At 40.9% G+C, this 21105-nt stretch overlaps 1 protein-coding gene across 5 annotated transcripts in view; it reads left to right on the top strand.

Moving 5' to 3' along the window:
• Positions 1-21105, top strand: part of Fam135b (family with sequence similarity 135 member B) — a 322410-nt gene that overhangs the window by 171525 nt on the left and 129780 nt on the right. The gene's annotated exons all lie outside the window — the stretch shown is intronic.

Here is a 21105-nt window from a genome sequence, read left to right as displayed (position 1 = left end):
GTTATTGTGTGCCAGGAAACAGCAGAATGCAAGGCACACAGAGGCCCTCAGCAAGTCTCTGTTGAAGGGCAGATGCATGACTTTTGGAAATACAGACCTGCTGTTGGAAGTGGCCTCATGTGATCATTGATGCAAGGGGCATGCAACTGAAGAAAAAGACACTGTCCCAGGAGTGATAGCACTTGGGGACAATCTGGCTGTAGGAAATCTAATCAGGGATGAGAGGAGTGGAAAATGGCATCCAACATGAAGGTATAGAGAAATGTGTCATTGAAGAACCCTAGGTAATCAGGTAGGGTCAGAAAATTCAGGAAGTGGGCATGTGTGGTGATGTCTTCCTTGCACAGTGGGGTTCCAAAAGATAAACACCCAGTGTGGGGAAAAGGGTGCTAAAGACAGCCCAAGCCCAACTAAAGGAGACTGGGTTATTTAGTGTCCAGGCCTCTGAGCAAGAACTCAACAAGACAGATGAGTCAGAAATATAGAACTTATTACAGAGGCTCTGAAGGCAGGCATCACACTGCCTCGTGGAAGTAAAGATGGTTACATTGGTAAGCTTGGAAGACCTGAATAGACTAGCATGTCTTACAAAGAATGGGAAAGGCTCAGGAGTGGTGAAAAGAAAGTAAGGCAAAAAAGGGCAAAGATGCACAAAATCTGCTACCCTTTAGAAGTAAAAGTGACCAAGAATACCACAGAAATCAAATTCTGGTCATAGCTATATTTCACAAACTTAGTTCAGAATTGAAAGAGATATTAAGGTGAAAGAGCCGGGCATGGTGGCGCACACCTGTAGTCCCAGCACTGGGGAGGCTGAGGCAGGAGGATTGCTGTGAGTTTGAGACCAGCCTGGGCTGCATAGTGAGTTCTGGGTCAGTCTAAATTGCATAGTGCGACTCTGTCTCAAAAAAGACAAAAAAACAAAACAAAACAAAAAGCTAAAAGAAATTAAGTGCAATTGGAAACCCACAAGTTAAGAGTATAAATGTGGTGGGCTGCTTGACTTCATGTTGTTAGGTGTGTATGTGTGTGGGGGGTCAGCTCCTTAAGGCAGAGCAGATCAACAGAAAAACCTCCGGAAAAGAATTAGTAGCCTAACTCGATTCATGACCAAGAAAGAGAAAGATGCTGGTGATTACCTACTTCCAGTTCTGAGTGGAGTGAAAGTTAAGTTATAATGAAGTCACCATATTTCCAAGATATTTCTCCTCCTTTATTCAACTTCTTTCTCTGGAAATAAGTAAAGCACCTTAAGAGAGACCAAGTGGCCACCCATTCTCTCATAGTACAGGTTTATAGTGACTCAAGGGCCCAGCACTTCCTTCCTTGGCTGGAGCTTTGAGTTACCTGCATTGAACCTCAGTGCCATCCCATCTTCCACCCAGAGGCCCATGCCATCCACAAGAGGAGGTGACTTGGTCCTCGGCTCTGCATGAACTAGCTGTGCAACCTCAAGTAGGTTATCAACACCTTGAGCTTTAGTTCCTTACCTGAAATATGAGGACAACTTCCATCATCTATAGGAGGAGATACATGAAAAGACATCTTCTTTTATAGAGATTATATAGTATATAGTATATAGATTATATAGAAATGTGAGTGTGACAAATGTAAAAGCAACAGAACTGGACCTGGCACCAAGTCTGACAGTCCTACTTATGAGTGGTTGTGGGATCAACATGTGGGGCTGGGTCAAGGCAGAAGCTCAGGGGAGAGACTTAACAATCAGATACAGCTGACCTAATAGTAGACATCTGCAGGCTTCTAACAAGGACTTCATGGACAGCATAAACTCAGCTTCTTCTGTATAAAATGGAGGTGGTATGTGGTCCTTGTCTTATAGATTATGGTATGGATCAAATGACTTATGCAAGTAAAACGATAACAACATTTTGGGGCACGTAGTTCAGAGTCACCCTTCCCAGCCTAAGCAGTGATATGATGCTCAGAGTAGCTGTTTATTTCATAGTACTCTTCCCAGTGCTGGCCCCTGGTCACAGGAGGCTGTTCTCCTGCCCTGGAGCGGTCACAGTCTTGGATGGAGACAAAAAAGTGTTCAGATGAGCAAAGAGAGGCAGTTTGTGATGCTGTCCAATGTGGCATTGTGTTCACCATGGATTGTCCCAGCTTGGAGCCGGGCAGCCAGGTGGAAGTAGGGGGTCCCAAAGGAGACGTGGAAGGAAGAGAAGTCAGCCCCACTAATAGGTAGTGAAGAAAGGTCCATATCACTAGAGGGTGTTTCTCGGATGAGGATCGGTCTGGCGGAGCTGTTGCTAAGAACAGGTGTCCTGAGAAAGAAAGCAGTGAGCAGTTGGGTTTAGAGCCACTTCCTGACACACTGAGATCAATTTGATATCAAAGGTATGGACAGGTGAAATCAAAGCACTCTGATGACCTGAACCAAACCCGGTACTGTTAAAATATTTTGTGTGTTCATAAATCTCCTAAACAAAGGGGTAGAATTCTGTTTTTGTTCTCTTTTCCATCATGTCAGCTCCTGAATAATTGCAGTATCAGGAAACACATTCCAGCTGCATAGATGAGCTGGATACAGATTCTTTACATAGGAAAAATTTATCATTGAATTTTACAAGTCACTTATAATTTGCTCCTGTGCATTGAGCACAATAACAGCTCTCTTATTCATGCTCTGCATATCCTTGCATCTTCTCTCAAAACAGTTTTTAAAGGTAATCCGTAAGAGTTCTCAGGAAACTTGATGACTTGTCTGAGTTAGCTGAGTATCACACTGGGTAGACTTGGACTGAATTGGGACTCTCAGTTAGGAATGATCCTCTGCCTGGCATTCTGAAAGACCTCAGCATTACAGGAAGTGTAGTAGTAGATGACAGCTGACAATGTCATGTGTGCCCTGGGACCTGAGTGCAGAGCGCAAAAGCAGCCCCTTCAGTGTGGGTCTGAGGACATGGAGGTCCCTGGTCCTAGTGTTCAGTGTGAATCTAAAGGCCATGGGGGTATGAAAGCTCAATTACAGGTGATTATCTAATGAGTCACTGAGCCCAGGACACCCCTCAGCTGTACTGAACATACAAGGAAAAAAAAACAAAACAGTCATTGCCATATATTCCTGCTGCTAGACTTTCAAGTAGAAAATTGTCAGATTAAGCACCCTGACTATTAAAAGAGCAGGTCGGACCTGCCCTCATCCATGTGAAAACCCCACTTCTTCACAGCAGGGCTTCATGTACCAAATCAACCCTTCAGCTGATGAGCCTTAAATTTCTACTTTGCATGCATACGCATGTGTGTATGAATGCGTGAGTGTGTGTATGGGCAATTGATTTCATGTGGTTTATCTTGCTCTTAAAATATATGCCAAACTTATACCTGTTAGTCAAGCATGGGACATTTTGATACAAATCAATATTTGAGTTCAACAAAGTTTTCTGATGCTGGTTTTAAGTGAGAAAATATACTATGCCCTGAATAATACAGAAATGGGTAATGATTCATTGAACAATCATAATTTTTCAACTTCAGGAAGAGAACCAGGCTGTAAGAAATTTTAAAATGGGATTAAGTTATTGTGAAGCCTTATTTTATCTTTTCTTCTGACTTCAGGGTTAAGAGTAATTGATTTGTCCATAACTGAGGATAAATGGGAAGTATACTTAACCTTGGCTGTTTTCCTCTACCAAAAAGTTTTATTCATTTTATAGCCTCTTCCTGTCTTGAGTTTTTGTGTTTTTTTTTTAATGTAAAAAGTCATTTCCCCTGGGGACTGGTCAATTAGCATGTGTAAGAGTAGTATATTGAGGCCATGACAAAATGGGTAGGCAAGAAATAGGCATCTGCTAGTTTTTGTTCATCAAAGCAAGAGAAAAGATAGTGCAGTGAATCGTGGAAATGTATAAAAATTGCCATGATTAGTTTTAGTAATGTTTTGAGAGGTAATTTCCATTTCCATTAAGTGGAAGCACTTAAGAGCTTTGCTGTGCAGAGGGCGGGGGAGAGACATTTATTCTCTAAATGAATCAATGTAATTTCTTTTCAGGGTCCATTAAAGTGCACCTAAATATCAAATATGCCTGTTTTCATGGAGACTGCTAAGCAGGTAAAACACTCCAGCTCACAGGTTTTGAGTTTTTGCCTGGTGCAGAGGGGCTGCCCCGTGTAAGCAGCATTTCATGGAGGATCTTTTACCTGTAGCACTTCTGAGAGGTCACGGAGGCAGTTCACACACAGTGGTGCTCAGTCTTCCTCACTGTGACTCCATGGGCACCCCAGTAGTCTGCTGTGCCAGCTGGCCAGGGACCTAGCTTTCTCTGGCTCAAGCCAGTTGGTCGTTCTTGGCTTTGCCCTCAAGACTTCATGTTACAGTTGCTTGACCTCTGGGCCCTCCTTCATGAAGCTTCCTTCTGTCTCCTGTACCCTCTTGATTTTCATCTCTGCCCCTGCTCATGCTGTTCTCCCACTTTGAATGCCTAGCCCTTTCTGTCTTCTCTCACACCCCCCAAAAAAGATTGGGCAGGCTGTTCAAGGACAATCTCCTGCTCCCCCAGAGCTAATCACTCCTCATCTGTGTGTCATTCATACAACTTGCACACATGCAGCTTGGAACCCTCCCTCTCATTTGGGGCCTCCCCTACCTTGCTGTAGGGCATCTTCAACCACCGAGAGCTGGGCTTTACTTTGCAGAACCATCCCAGGCTACAGGAAACACTTTGTCCAAGGTCTGAGCTTGCCCTGGGTTGGAGTCCCACCATCCACCTTCCTTCCCATAGCCCCTGCGGTGACACAGTGACTCCTAGCGCAGTCCTAGTGACTCCTTAGGACTGGCAATGTGGAATTCTGATGCATACCTCAGAGGATCCTGCAGGGTCAGGCTGCGCTGGCCTGCTTAGGGTTTCTGGGATGTGCCAGGCCTGTCTTCTCGTTCCCTGCCTTGGTTCCCCACTTTCCCTAGGGTCTCAGTGAGGACACACCCACAATAAATCCTTACCTGCTGCTTTACCATCTTTGTCCAGAAATATTTAGTCACAGTGCAGCAGTCAGGAAGTGGCTGGAAGTAGCCAAACCTGGAGTCACCTGGGCTCACTTAGGCTCACCTAGAGTCCCCTGGATGCCTAGTGAGCCCATGTCAGCAGTCTTGGTGCTTTGATGTAGCTCTCTATGAAAGGGCATAATACTGTTAGGAAAGAAAAGCTGCTTTAAAGGATTGGTTGAGGTTCTGTTTGCAGGTAGTAAAATTCCTATACCGAGAGGCTACACTGGTATGGATTCTCTGTACCCATACACACTGTAACATTACACGTGCATATCACTCTCCTACCCCATCTGCAGGGACAGTCTCTCAATCTACCCCACATCTGATATGGATTCTGTTGACATACTATGTTAATCAAATCTTCATTGCTGTGACAAATACCAGAGATAATTAAAGGAGGAAAATTTTTTTGGTTTATAGTTTTAGCGGTTTCAGTCCATATGTGCTTGGCTCTGTTGTTTCTGGGCCTGTGTTGAGTCAGGACATCAGGGTAGCTGGTGTCAGGTGGAACAAAGTGGCTTTGAAAGTGGAGTCCAGGAAACAGACAGGAGCTGGCCAGGGATTCAAATATGTTTCAAGGTTAGCATGACCCAGTGATCTGCTTCCTTCAAGCAGACCCCACCTCCTGAAGCTTCCAAGACTTCCTGATTGTCTACTGAACTATGAATCCATCAATAGATTAATCCACTGATAAAGTCAGAAGTCTATTCCAATCACCTTGTGTTTCTGAATGCTCCTGCGCTGGGGCCAAGGTTTTCAACATGTGTGTTATGGGGAACATCTCAGATCCAAGCTGTAACATATGCTGGGTATCAAATCCCCCTCCCTAGAAGTCAGCTGTGTGAAAGGCATTGCTGAAACCTCACAAGGACACTCAGAGATCACAGTGGCTAGCTGGGCAGAAAAGTTAGAATCGCACTGTGAATGGTGAGGGCTCAGGAGGAGGGGCCCTGGGCACACAGATTCAGGTACGCTCACCCAGAAAAGGGTGAATCTGTGTTTTGAGAGGCATATCAGGCTCTTATGTCTAGGGTCATTAATGCAAATCTCCCTCTGCTCAGAAAATGAGGGCATTCCCCAGCAGGTCTCCATGGAGCCAGCACCTCTGCTCTGGCCCTGACCCCACAGAGGAAGGCTCCAGCTCAGGATGCCTTGGTCCTCACTCACTAACGCCTGTACCTGTTTGTAGCTAAATTTCAAGGAAAGGTGTCTAGAAAGAAAGGATAGGGAACCACAAGTCCTTTGGGGCTGTGTACAGAGAGACAGCCCCAGGCTTCAGTGCAGTCAACCTGGTGGACAGAAGAGAGTTAAGCAGGCTCTAGAGCAAAGGTGTGTAGGTCCCACTGACTCCAGGGGACTTGGACTTTTCACTGACCTCCCTGGGCCTCCCTTTCCTCATTGGGACTGAAAATAATGTTAATAACAATTCCCTTGTATGAATGTTGTGAGTATTAAAATGTTAGCGTGTATAAATTTGGTGGTTAAACTTATTATGTCAACTCAATTGGCTTAGGAGCCACCTAGGGGGATTAATAAAGCACATGTCTGTGCATCTCAGTGGGTCTTGGAGGCTTGACCTTGGGAATTATATATATGGTTCTGCTTTGCTCTGCTAGGCTCATTTACTATATTACAGTCCTAGAGACAGCTAACCACGGACTGGACTCCCTGACATTGTGATCTTTGTAAAACCTCTCCTCTTTTAAGTTGTGGGTGTTGAGTATTGTACCCCAGTGATGGGAAAGTTAATACAAGCAGTGACATATGCTCTCAATCAATGCTATTTTTAGTTTCATTTCAGAAGCCAGAATTAGCAAGCAGGAGACAAAGTGCCATGGGGCAAAATGTTAGTTGCAATGTGTTTCTGATTATCCAGTGTTTCTTGAGGGCCCTCTAGGTGCTGGGAACTGGTCTCCAGGTCCTCTGAACACCCAAATGCCAGCTGTGGATGTTGTTATCTGCCTCAGGGACTGTCCCCCCTGTGAGCCTGTGGATAGTGAAATTGTGTGCACATATTTAGAGTTATTTGAGTCTTTATAGACATAAATCTCATGGCTCAATATCTGGGCAAGCTACATTATACTTCTAGGCATTTTTTACCTCCTGAAATATCAAGAATCAAAGGCACTCTTGTTCTTTACAGAGTGTCTTTGATTCATTGTTCTATTTATGTGTGCCTAATAAAAAACTAAGAACATATTACTGTAGGCAATCAAGTGGAGCTACATTTTCCCACAGAGGCCCAATGATTTGAAAAATGAGACATTTTAAATCAAAGTAGAATTCCTCGCAAGATTGCTATGATAAGATCAATTTCCCAAAAAGTGACTTTTGGTACATCTGGCACCCCCCCTCCCATTTATTTCTGTTGGCAGCCAAAAAGAAACGAATATGACTTTAGGTTAAAACTTCTCGAAAAGAAAATTAGCAGAAAATACCTATCTTACTTTTCAATCTCCACATTGTATTTGGACAGTTACAGAAACAATGTTCCCCACTTTGTCTTCTTAGCTAGTCAGAAATAAAAAGAAGTAATGAAAGGTACATCAGCCCTTTACTCAAAATGCTCAAAGTAAGAACATCGAAGTTTCATTTTATATTACTTTTTTGAACAGTGCACCCACCTTAGCTAAGCAGTGATTTTTTTTTTAAGACTGTACTATCCAGAGCCAGCACACATACTTTTTTTGTTTTGTTTTGTTTTTTTTTTTTGTTTTTTATTGAGTTTATTGGTACATTTAGGGATACAGTACAGTTACATTCATTGTTGGGATCATGTACCTTTACATGGCAAGTCTTGATTCTCATTTTTTTCCCCTTACCTCTGCCCTCCCTTCACCCCCTCCTCCCCTCCCCATCTACAAACACTTTATTTTCATCTTTTCATTCTCTCACATTTTTTTCTTTTCCCTTTTTGTTCTTCCCCTACGTATCACACCTTCCCTACACCTTTAGCTCCTTTCCTCCCATTTCTAAATGTCAGTAATCTTATTAGAATCTTATGCATTGTTGCAGAATATTCACACCAGGGAAACTATTTGGTATTTACACATGTGGGACTTATTTATTTCACTTAGGAGTATATCTTCAATATGTATCCATTTTCCTATGAATGAATCTATTCTCTCGCTCTTTATGGCTGAGTAATATTCCATTTTATAGAAAAACCACAACTTCTTTATCCAGTTTCCAACGGATGGGCAAATAGGTTGTTTCCAAGATTTAGCTATTACAAACTGTGCCGCTATAAACATGGGTGCACATACTTCTCTGTGATATGATTCTTTTAGTTCTCTTGGAAAGATACCCAACAGAGGGATGGCTGGGTCAAATGGAACCTCCAGTCCAAGCTCTTTGAGGTATCTCCATATTGATTTCCATAGTGGTTGCACTAGTCTGCACTCCCACCAACAATGGAGGAGGGTTCCTTTCTCCCCACAACCCCGCCAACATTTGTTATTGTGTGATTTCTTGATAGCAGCCATTCTTTGTGGGGTGAGGTGGAATCTCAGTGTTGTTTTCATCTGCATCTCTCGAATGACCAGTGATGTGGAACATTTTTTCATATATTTTCTTGCTGCTTTCACTTCTTTGTATGAGAAATGTCTGTTCATTTCGGATGCCCATTTTTGGATCGGGTCTTTATATTTGGGGGGACTGATTGTTTTGAGTTCTTTATATATCCTTGATAATAGTCCTTTGTCTGAGGTACAGCTGGTAAAAATTTTTTCCCACATTGTAGATTGTCTCTTAGTTCTGCTAATGGTTTCTTTTGAAGTACAGAAGCTTTTTAGTAAGATGAGATCCCAGTTGTTGATTCTTTCTGCTAGTTCCCGTGCTACTGAGGATTTGTTCATAAAGTCTTTTCCTATACCAATGTCTTCCAGAGTTCTGCCTAACTTACTTTCCAGCAAGTTTAATGTTTCTGTTTTAATATTTAGATCTTTAATCCATTTGGATTTTAATTTAGTAGCACACATACTTTTTATCTCAGAGGAAAGCTGAGAGATCCAGATGTCCTCATGAAACTGGAAAAGTCAGTGCCTCATGGGTCTGTCTGGTGCGTCTCTGCTCATTGCAATTTACCACAACTACGAGTAGACAGGCTTTGTGACTCACACAGACTGATCAGCAAGTTTAATGTTTCTGTTTTAATATTTAGATCTTTAATCCATTTGGATTTTAATTTAGTAGCACACATACTTTTTATCTCAGAGGAAAGCTGAGAGATCCAGATGTCCTCATGAAACTGGAAAAGTCAGTGCCTCATGGGTCTGTCTGGTGCGTCTCTGCTCATTGCAATTTACCACAACTACGAGTAGACAGGCTTTGTGACTTTCACACAGACTGATACTTTCATAGGCTGTGAAGATGCTATGGGACCACTACTCAAAAAAACTTCCCCTTTACCCCCTACCTTTGGATTATGACACTAGGACAGCAGCTAATACTTCTATGATGCTTGCTACTCCCCAGCCACTATGCTAAGCCCTTTGTGTATACAGTCATGCATTGCTTACCTATGGGGATTTGCTTGGAGAAATGTCTTGTTGGAAGATTTTATGTCTACTATTCAAACATATTAGATCAAAGTTATACAAAATAAGACAGCCAAGACATCTCCAGGAAATATAATCTTATGGGACCATTGTACATGAGGTTCATCACTGATAAATCTTGTGGCATGTGACTCTACTCTCTTTTATCAATTCTAAAAACAACCCTATTATGCAGGTGCTATTGTTTCTTCCATTTCCATTTTTTCTATTTTGAAACCACTGATATACACACTTTGTAGGAAGTGGAGTCAGAATTCCAACCCAGGCAGTCTGGCTTTTAACTATAGCATTATTGATTCTTATACAATTGAGAACATAATCCAAACTCATTAGCAGGGCCTGGTTGGCTCTGTGTCTTCGGGTGTCTGGGTCCCCCTGACTTACCTTTCAGCCCCTTCCCTATCAGGCTTTGTTGATCACACCACATTCATTTGTTACCACTTACCCGGAGCTGCTAACCTGGGATCTTTCCACTTGGAACATCTTTGGCTCCTCTGCCAATAATCTCTAGTCTCTCCTCAATTAATTCAGGTTTAGTTCAAATGTTACTTCTTCAAAGAGACATTTTTCTCCAGTTTTTTTTTTCCAGGATTCCTGCTTTACCTGTTATCACATAGTTCCTTGCTCTATTTTTTTCAAACTATTCCATTTAGTTTTATTATATTCTTATTTATTCATTGTCTGCATTTTCTTTTAAATCTGATAGCAGTGCTACATTCAGCCAGTCATTACTGATTGCTTCTATGCTCAGGAATCATTTCTAAAATTTTATATCCATGAATTTATTTAATGATTACATCTTCCCTGTGTGATACATTATATAAATTGTTCCCTTTTTTAAGAGAGGAAACAGGCATAGAAAAAGTTTTGATCTCACCAAGCCCCCTAAGATAGTAAATCATGGAGAAAGGATTCAGACCCCATTGGTCCACCTCTAGGATTTTATTTATTCCCTACACCATCCATGGCATAGGAACAGGACCTATAGCAAGCATGGGATGAAGGAGTTTATTGTGTGTGTAAATGAAAGAACCCATCACCCAACTGGACAGCTGTTACAGAAGGAATTGGTAAGTGACACAAAGAGAGGCAGCAGAATGGAAGTAAAATTAAAAAAAAAAAAAGGCTTATTTGTCAACGAAGATCGATCCCACACAAAGCAGTGCCCTGATTGATCCAGTACTAGGCTACATCTCCTTCTTTTATAGGGTTTTACAGCCTTGATCTCACTCAGGTGGTTACATTTCATTCTCACAGTTCATACTGCTGATTTACAAATTGTGGTGGTGAGACAGATGTAGCACTCCTTTGTTGTGGGAGTTTACCTTTAAGATTCTCTGGCTTTCGGCTCTGGTGTAGCACTTTTTGTTGGGGGAGGTTACCTCTGAAATTCATCTAGTTATCTGTTCTAGCCCAGGGGAAGAGAGAGTGTCTGGTCAGCAAAGTTAGCAATGGTTCTTTACAATCATGTGGTTTACAAAAACTTCTGAGCGAGACTAGATGCCTCTGGTGCCTGCTGATGCTGAACTAAACAAAGCAAACAGCAAATGGCAGAAGTTATTTTACATTGTGACATTTCTAGGTTTTTTGCTAAAAAATTTTCTCTATCAACAGTGTCCCATTGTCTCTGTTCCATCTCATTGGCTGAATCATGATATTCCTTGTCTGTTCTTGGGAGGATTGATTTTCTCTGTCCTTGTGGGAGGGACTTAGCAGATGCACATGCCTGGTCACATGACACTGTACCCATGGCCACACCCTTCCGTGGCATGCATAGAGGAGGGCCCCTGATGACAGGCCCAGCAGAGTCACCTCTGCTAAGCACAGAGTTGTTGGTGACTTGAGCACAGAAGGCAGGAGAGAGGGCCTGAGGCCTGTGTTCTATGTGCTTTTAGCACCATTTCCCTGCTCTGTGTTTCTTACTTCACTTTAACATTTGTAAGGAAGACTGAGCAGCTCTTAGGTCTGAAGATGGAACTTAGAGACAGAAATCGATCCCTTTCTTAACCAATTTCAGAGCTGTTAAAGAGTACCATGAAGCAAAAATGAAGAACAACCGAAAATTGAAGGAAAATGAATCAAATATTTGTCAGACAAAATAATTGCATGCTTATAATGATTATTTAAAATGTTCAATATGGGCCAGGGATTTAGCTGAGTGGTTTTGCTGCCTGACTTGCAAGCACAAGGTCTTGAGTTCAACCTCTGGTCCCCCCCACCAAAAAAATAAAAATAAAATGTTAAATGTATTGTATCTCAGGCCATCAAGAAAAAAATGCTAAAGCTTTTTTAATTTAAAACTTCATGTCAGAATAGCTTCATAGCTGCATTGATTTTTCTCAGCAAATATGCATTGAAACTCTAAGAGCTAATTTATAATTGTATAGTCATGTTTCCATGTTTTACAGATTTCATATAAATTAGATTTGGAGGCTGGAGAAGCAAGCTCTATTGCCTAAAGATAAACTGAATATGATAAAATGTACAAAATGCCTAACAAAGGGGATTTGGAGCTGGTTCCAGGGAAGATCAGACCTGAGGTTAATTCATATGGAGTTAGCAGAGAGAGATGGAAGGCAGAATGAACCAAGGATTGCATGTGGAGTGTCAGAGAATTTGGAAGAGAACACAACCTATGCCTTCAGAGGCAATGTGGATATCGGGGCGGTGGGGAGGGGGCTGAAAAGAAACAGGCAAGGACACAGGAGGAGGAACATTTAGAGAATGAAGAGTAAATGAGAAGAGCAGGAAGGAGGTTCAAAGAGGAAATACCAGTCCATAGCACCAAAAGGTACAGAGAGGCTTTTGATAAAGAGTACAAAGCACTCACTAGCACCACATTTCTAAGCCTTACCTTTAAAATAAAGTCCTTCAAGTTATCCCCAGACATGTTCCCTTCACTCAGGCTGGACTATTTTCTGTTCACCCAAGAAGTGGTTGTCTTTGCGTATTCTATGGTTATTGCCTGTGACTTCCCGCTTGTCTTTCCTTGTCTTCTCACCAGATCATAAGTTCTCCAGCCCAGTTTACTCCTCCCATTTAGACAAAGTCTTTATCCCCTAAGTCATATTCCCTTGTGGTTCTTACAGCTTGTCATCATGTATCATTGCAAAACAGAAGTTGGCTTTCTCACTAATGCACAGACACTGAGAGGACAGGACGCCTGCATGGGTCTCCTCTGTCTCCTCTCCCGTTCATGCTCCACTTCTGAGAACTTTTCTTCCTTCAGAGAATTCTGCCCTGCCTGGTAAGAGCAGTGAGGGTGGAATTTGAGAATTGAATCAAGAATGTGGTGTAACTGTAACAATACAACTCTCCTTTCTGGCTAGGTTACTTTCATTGAGAACCAATTCTAAAGATTACTGCCTTGAAATTTTTGAAATGGGAACCACAGGAAATAAAGTTAATGGGAAATGCAGCAATGTTTTAGTACTGAAAAGGATTTAAAGGTTGAATGGAAGCCTTTCAGACCCAGAGTCATTAACTGAATTGACGAAGGTCACTGGAAAAGCTGGCATTCCAACTGAGCAGCATGAAATCTAATAAGTATTTTCACCTGGACAATCTTTTCTGTTTTATCAGGAGAAAACCGTTCTATTTCTTTGCAGTTTGAGTGGTCAAGATTTACAAAAGTTTCCTGACATAATTCAGCAATTAATATATTTTAATTATTATGAATAAATATATCTATATTTTATTAATTGTGACACAAGCTCACTGTTTTCATTTACTCCACAGGTTTCCATTTAATGCATAAGTGATTTACTTTGCCACTTCCATTATATTGACTATTTGCTTTTAGTGCCATTTCTTCTGAGTGATGATGTGATGCACAGTAATTTTGATTTTTTTTTCTTCTAGTTTTATTGAGGTATAATTGATGAATAATTTTCTATATACCTAAGGTCTACAATAGGGTGATTTGATATATGTGCATATGAATTGTGAAATTATTACTACAGCCAAGATAGTTAACACCTCCAACACCTTAGGTATTTACTGACTTTCTAGTATGTGTGGTGACATCAAAACCCTGCTTTTTACTAAATTCCAAGTATACAACAGAGTGTCATTAATTGTATCTTCCCTGCTGTATCTTAATTCTCCAGAGCAGAGCACTTATAGCTATGACCAATATCTTCCTATTTCCCCTTCTCCTAGCCCCTGACCACCATTTTACTTTCCCATGAGTACACTGTTTAAATTCCACATATCAGTGAGATCATGCACTATTTCTCCTCTCAATTATTTCAAATAGCATGAAGCCCTCAAGTTGCACTCATGCTTTTGCAAGTAGTGTTACTTCCTTCCTTTTCGTGATTAAAAAATTTCCCCTCCTATATTTGCCACATTTTTCCTGTCCATGCACTCCCTAGTGGATACATAGGTTGCTTTCATGTCTTGGCTGTGATGAAACTCTAGTGAAGATATTGCTTCAAGATGATGATTTTATTTCCTGACTTGGGGATTGTTGGATCACATTTTTAATTTTTTATTTTAAATTTTTTGAGGAACTTCCCCAATGTTTACTGTAGTAGTTGTGAAGAGATTTCCTTTTCTCACTTTTCATCCACACCTTTTCTGTCTTGACTTTTTGGTAATGGCCGGTTTAACAAGTATGAGGTAATATCTCACTGAAGCTAATTTATATTTCCCTGATGATATGTGGAAGGTTTTTCATATTCTTGCTGGCCATTTGTATTACTTCTTTACAAAAAGAAATCATATCTTTCACCCACATTTAAATTGGGTTATTGGATATTTTGTTTAAGGATTTTATTTTCTTGCTCTTGGATTTATGAATACCTCAATGTTTGGTCAGTAATCCTTTATCATTTATCAGATATATAGTCTGTAAATGTTTTATCCCATTCCATAGGTTATCTCTACTTTTTTGATTACTTCCTTTCTGTGCAGCAACTTTTGCATTAGTTTCTTTTGCCTGTCATTCAGTGATTATATCCAAGAAATCACCCAGACCAGGATCATAGAGCTTTTCTCTTAGTGATTCTTTTAGTATTTTGTATTTTCAGATCTTAGTAGTTAAATCTTTAATGTATATTAGTTGATTATCAAGTGTGATATGTCCTTCTTAGTTCCATATTTTAGGATTTTTTTCTATTCCTGTGAAAAAATTATCATACAATTCTTTTTTTGTTTAAATTACCTTAAAATCCTGATAAGGATTATATTGGACCCACAGTTGGTTTGGGTAATATGGATATTTTAATAGTGCTAATTATTCTAATTTATGAGTATAGGGTATCTTTCCATTTGTTTTGCTATTTTTAATTTCATCCTCATCTTACAGTTTTCATTGCATAGATCATTTACATCCTGAGTTCACATATCCTTAAGTATTTTATTGGTTTTGTAGCTATTGTAAGTAGTATTGATTTCTTGGTATCTCTTTCAATAGTCTGTGCATAGAAAGACAATTGATTTTTGTGTATTGATTTTACATCCTACAGTTTTACTGAACTTCTTATTAGCTCTAACACTATTTTGGTGCAATCTTTCTGGTTTTCTTCATGCCATCAGCAAGCACAGAACATTTCTACCTATTCCTAATTTAAATTCATTTCTCCCTCCATCTCCCCCCGCCCTCCATCCTCCTTCACCCTCTCCCTTCCTTTCTTCCTCCAACCCTTCTGTCTTTGCCTAATTTCTCTGGCTAAACTTACAGTGATATATTCAACTGAAGAAGTAAGAGTAAACACACTTATTTTGCTCCTGATCTTAGAGGGAAAGCTTTTGGCTTTTAACTGCTTAATATGCTGTTACCCGTGGACTTGTCCCATATGACTTTTACTATGGTAAATGCATTTTCTCTGCACCCAAATTTTTGAGCACTGAGCTTACTTAAGCACCTTTTCTGTATTTATGAGATGATCATAGAGCTTTGTTAATGTATTAATTCTGCTGCTGTGATACATTCCACCTGCATATTGGTGCATGCTGAACCACCCTTGCATCTCAGAGTGATCCTACTTGTTTATGGTATATGATCATTTTAATGTGCTATTAAATTAGGTTTCCTAATGTTTTATTAAGAGTTTTGCATCTATGCTTACCAGAGAAATTTACTTGTAATTTTCTTTTCTTTTTGTGGCCTTGTCATTTAGTGGCCTTATGTGGGTTCAGTATCTGGATATTGCTGCCCTTGTAAAGTGAGTTTGGAAGCCTTACTCATTTGTTAGGAGAGTCTAATAAGTATTAAGAATAAATCTTCCTTATATGTGGGATGGACATTTTATGCTTAAATTTTAACTTCTGTAAGTGCCGTTGTCTCTCTTGCCTTAAAATCATGTTCCTCTAGTCCATTTCTCTTTCAGTGACTGTGTATAGAGGTGACTCTCAAAGGATGCCAGGACACCATCTCTCAGGAACCTATGCCATTTTCCTGTTCTAAATTTAGCCACTTGATCCAGCCAGGTTTCAGTAAAGTTATTTGCTCAGATTCAAGCCTGTGGCATTTATGCAAAGTTCCAAACACCACAGCAGACATTTAATAAATTTTGGAGATTATAAGAACACATAGCAGAGTATGGAAATGCAGAAAGATTGTTTGACAAGGTCCCGCATCCCCCAGCAGCCCCTCTGTGACAGGTAGTGTGGTACAATGAGAAATGGGGCGAGACAGGCTCTAGTTTGGTGGTAGGTAGTGCACATTTGTTCCCCCTGCATAGACTTTGGGGTTCATGAAAACCAGAATTATCAGGACTTTTGACAAGTCACTTTCCCTCTCAGACTGTCTCCTCACCCCCTGAGAACCACAGCATCCTACATCAGTGTTAACATCAACAGCCCATCCTCCCTTGGGCTTTTATCATTCATCCCATATCTTTGCAGCTAAATACCTGCACTAGATCTCTCTGCTCAGAATCTACGGAGCCATTCTGCTTTTCTGACTAGACACTGCTGCCATGAGAAGATGATAACAAAAATTCAAACTTTGCAACAAATCCAAGTCAGAGTTTCCAAAACAAAAATTGAATTCCTTCCTTTCTTGTCTCCCTCCATCTGTCCCTTCTCTGGTCCTCCTTCCTTTCCTTCTTCCCTCCTTCCCTTTCTACTGTCCTTTCTTCCCCCTTTCCTTCTTTCACAGTGCTTGGGGTAGAATCCTGGGCCCTTAAGCTTGCTAGGCAAGAGCTCTGCCTCTGAGTTCACTGAGCTCTATCCTAACTGTCAAGTTTGAATTCTTTCCACTTAATATAAGCCGATAAAAACTAAAGTTCAGAGATGGAAAAGAAAAATAAAGCCAGAAGAGTTGGGAGAGGCAAGAATACCAGTTTCTTTCTCTAAAGAAAAAATTCTGGATGTTCTGTGCTTGTAGAAACTGTATGGTATCAAAAGTGATCCTTCTGTGGCTTATTTTTATACTGATTTCAGTCCAGGTCAATTCCATCTGCTACCTTGTGAAAATCAGGTAGTCATTTGTGCTCTACCAGACGCCTTAGACTGCACATTTCTTGAGCTCCACTTTTCCTCCTTGGACCTGCAGGAATCTTGAGTTTTCTGCATGGCCATCTCCCAGCACACAGGGGCCCCAGTGACACCTCAGGGCATCCCTCGAGGGGTTCAGGGTGCTGCAGCTCCCACCCTGAGAGGCAGCACAAGATCTTGAACCACCTGTCTCAGGTCTCCACATGCTGGCTATCTTCCTGCCAGTGTTTATGCTGCATGTTCAGCGTGGATGATGTTTTAATCATCTCAGCTTCTGGAGCATGGTCTCCTCCTTTGATGGGCTGATGACATCATGTCACTGGTGGCTCTGGCACTCCTGAGTGTGTTGCTACTTGGGTATGAGGTGCTTTATAATCACTAAGTGAGTTCAACAGAATATTTTTAAGACATTCAAACACAAACTTCACCTGGCATTTAGAGAAGGCAGCTGAACTTCTCTAAGGGGTGGGCAAAGTTTGGGAGCTATGTGACATACTGTTGGCTGCTGAGGGCCCTGACTCCTAGGTCACATATAGTTGGTATAAAAGCAGAACACGGGCAGATTCCAAAAATGAAACTATGAAAAGTGGAGCACAACATGGGGGCTTAGGTGAAAGATGATCAAGAGACTGGAGGAATAGGGTCTATTCCTTGTCCCAGAGGACCCTAGGCAAGATTTCACAGAGCTGGGGTTCATGTAACATTTATACACATTTTCTCGGTAGAGAATTATATGTATTATAAAGGTCAAATCAGGGTAATAAGCATGTCCATCTCCCCAACCATTTATCATGTCTGTGCTGTCATCCTAAGGACTCTTTTCTCAGTTTTTGGAATATAGCCTATATGCGTATATGCTATAGAGCCCTAAAACTAGTTTCTCCTCTTTCTATACAGTGGAACTTACTATTTAACTTCTCTCTGTCCCTCTCACCCTGTACTTCCCTATCTCTAGAAATCCCGATTCCGTTCTCTTCCCCTATCAAATTGATCTTTTTCACTTTCAGAAATTAATAGAGTACCTAGAAAAACACATGTATGTTATTGCTTTCTCCTCCACCATAAAAATACTTTGGTGGCCAGCATGAAGCTGCATGACCAGGATCCTCTCATGCAACCTGCCTACCTGCCTCACATCAGCTCCCCTGACCAGTTCCTGCTCCCTCTCACCTAGTTTCTATAGGGTGCTCTTCCTTGGTGTGGTCTCTGCTGTTCTTTCTGTCCTCAATTTATCTAGAAGGGCTTCCCTGGCCCTCCGTCTAGACTTACCCCTTAACACCCAGGTGTCCCAGTGTTGCACCTGCTGGGTGCCTCCTGTCTGTGCCTGCTAGGTTTGTGCCCTTGTGTGTCAGGCATTGCTCATTAATGTCTGTTTCTCCAGCAACAGATTATAAACTCTCTCAGGAAACTTGATGCACATTCTCTGCACCACCACTACATTTCTTTTGGCACTTGACACAAGGTCAGTGCTCAATAATAATTGACTTCATGCATGAATAGACAAACTTCATTGTTTCTCTCAGCGTGAACACGACTGATGATATGAAGTAGAGTAATAAAACAGCCAACATTGATTGGCTGTTTAATTTTATTTTTCCATTATTTTTGCTGCATAAGTAACACAACTGTCTTTTTCTTCAATACTTCCATTGCTTCATTAATTTTGTTACCTAAATTTTCTATGACTAAATGCTTCTTGGAGGAATTATAGAAAGACTAGAGAAATCTTAGACAACTACTCAAAACTTGTCATTTAAAAATAATTCGGTAACTTAGTGGTTTGTACTCCCTGTATTGTGTGTGTGTGTGTGTGTGTGTGTGTGTGTGTGTGTGTGTGTGTGTGTGTATGCTCTATCCACCATGTCATGTGTAGATCTTTTCTTATTTAGCAAATTTCATTCACATGCACTACTGGGCACAGTGATGTGTCACATCAGCTTTGAGTTGATTATGGATGCTTCTTCCTCTTTAGTGACTTCTCTATGGTTGCTTGAAACTGGCCACAGGTAAGGGGGACTGTTTCTATCAGGCAGTCTGTGAATATTATTAATCAGTTTTGTTTTAGAAATCCAGCCGTAAAACACGAACAAGTATGCCAGTGTTTGGGGGACTTCTAAGAATGATGCAGTTTTAGTAAATATCTTTGTACATGGCTCCCTGTGTGAGTGCATGAGTAGCTTCTCTAGGGAGACCCCACAAAGCCACCCCAATGAATCAGTCATGGGTATGGAGATTTACATTTCTTTTTCAAAAGGACTGCCGAATGTACTTCCCACTGTCCTTTTAAACATCCACCATCAATTTAGGAGAATATTCATTTCCCCAAACTAATAAAGAAGAATAAAATGTAGTTTCTCATTTTAGTTTGCATTTCCCTAGTTACTAAAGAAGTTAACTATTCATGCACATTTTTAATTATTTTTCTTTTTTGAATGTTCCATTTGCATTTCTCGTTTCTTTTCTTTTCTTTCAGATAATATTTTTCTTAGTTGTATAATGTTGTTTCCTACTTAGTGACAAATATGTAGTTTTCATAGCCTTTTTTGATAGCCTTTTTTGATATAGTATCTTGTGGCCTACAATTTGACTTTTAACTTTGTTTTAGGTAGCTTTTTTCATACAGATACTTTAAACTTTGCGAAGTTTCCTGTAGAAAGGCTTTTGCCTGCTAGCTTAGTTAAGATGGGTTTTCCTACTCATAGGAATATTCTCTCCAGCAGCCGTAGCCGGCATTATTCCCTTTTACAGTTTGCAAAACTGAGGCTTGAAAAGGTAAAATGATGGGGTCAGGATGGTGCTCACATCTGCTAGACTCCTTCAATATTTTGGCATCGCAGGGTGACAGTTCCCATTGTTCCTCAGGGCTCCTCTGTGATTCCCCAACAGCTCCCCAGCGTGACTCGGCAGGCCCTGCCTCTCCACCTTGCAAGCTGCCATGTTCCATCCACACAGGCATCTGCTGCTGGAGTCTCAGATGCCCTAAAGTGACACCAGGCCAGTTCTGTCCCCCGTACGTCTCACACATTGCCCTGAGTAATCCTTCCTTACCTCAACACATTATGAACATATATACTTGTCCCACTGCATGGTTCAGTCTTGCTGCCTGGGGTCATCTTAATTTTCTGAAAATGGAAATATGTGTTAGTCTTCTGGTTCTCAAACTGTGGAGATTGACGTGAAATTCTCTGAGTGGTTCTCCACCCATGGATTAAAGGAGACTATGCCATTTCTGTCCTCCAAGGAGGTGATCATAGGTGGAGCCTGCATAGCAACACCTCTCTAAATAACCACATATTTTCTCTCCAAAATCTTTTTTTTTCTCCTTTCCATCCAGCACCATGTCTCTCTCCCAACCTGCCCAGTGCCCAAGACCCAGTTACCCCGCTACTTCCTAGTGTACCCTCCCGTTGACCCTTTTTCCCCATACTGGTTTGCTGGGTCTGTTCTTGCATTTGTAAAGCTTCAATTTTAACAGCCTATGTAGAGCGGGGGATTTAGCTCAATGGCACTGCAACTGCCTCACAAGCCCAAGGTCCTAAATTTGATCCCTGCTACCGAAAAAACCAACCAACAAATCAAACAAACAAAGAAAAAACACCCCCAAAAATCAGCCTATGTAAAAACCTCTTTTCATCTTTAAATCCCATCCTGAAATTAACTGTGTTATATTTTCATCAGAGTCTACTTTTGGAATACATATGACATTATGACTGAGTGAGTACTGAAGTGTTTTATTGGGAAGACTAGGGGTTACCTTTTTTATTCTGTAGTGTAAATCCTAGGAAGTCAGAAACTCTGTCCTGTTCACAGGCATGACTCGGGTACCTGGTATACCTTAGTCACTCAATACTAATGTTTTAAGTCAAGGAATTGATTGATAGATGGAAAAAAAGTAGATGAATAGGAATCGTCCATTACATGAGGACTCCACTTATGGTTTGTTCCTCTTTCACCTAAATCCTCTTTGAATTTTGGTTAGCAGTCCTTTTTCTGAACACACATTTTCCAGTATTGATGACTTTAGTTTAGAGCAATTCAGTTGGGTCTTGTTAAAGTTTAAGGCACAATAAAAGTCATAACTTCTAGAAATAA

The sequence above is a fragment of the Fukomys damarensis genome, unplaced genomic scaffold (assembly GCF_012274545.1).
Source record: "Fukomys damarensis isolate Sample0158 unplaced genomic scaffold, DMR_v1.0_HiC HiC_scaffold_5, whole genome shotgun sequence".
NCBI classification, from domain to species: domain Eukaryota; kingdom Metazoa; phylum Chordata; class Mammalia; order Rodentia; family Bathyergidae; genus Fukomys; species Fukomys damarensis.
Note: the sequence above shows the minus strand (reverse complement) of the source record. Positions and strands in the feature narration are given on the sequence as shown.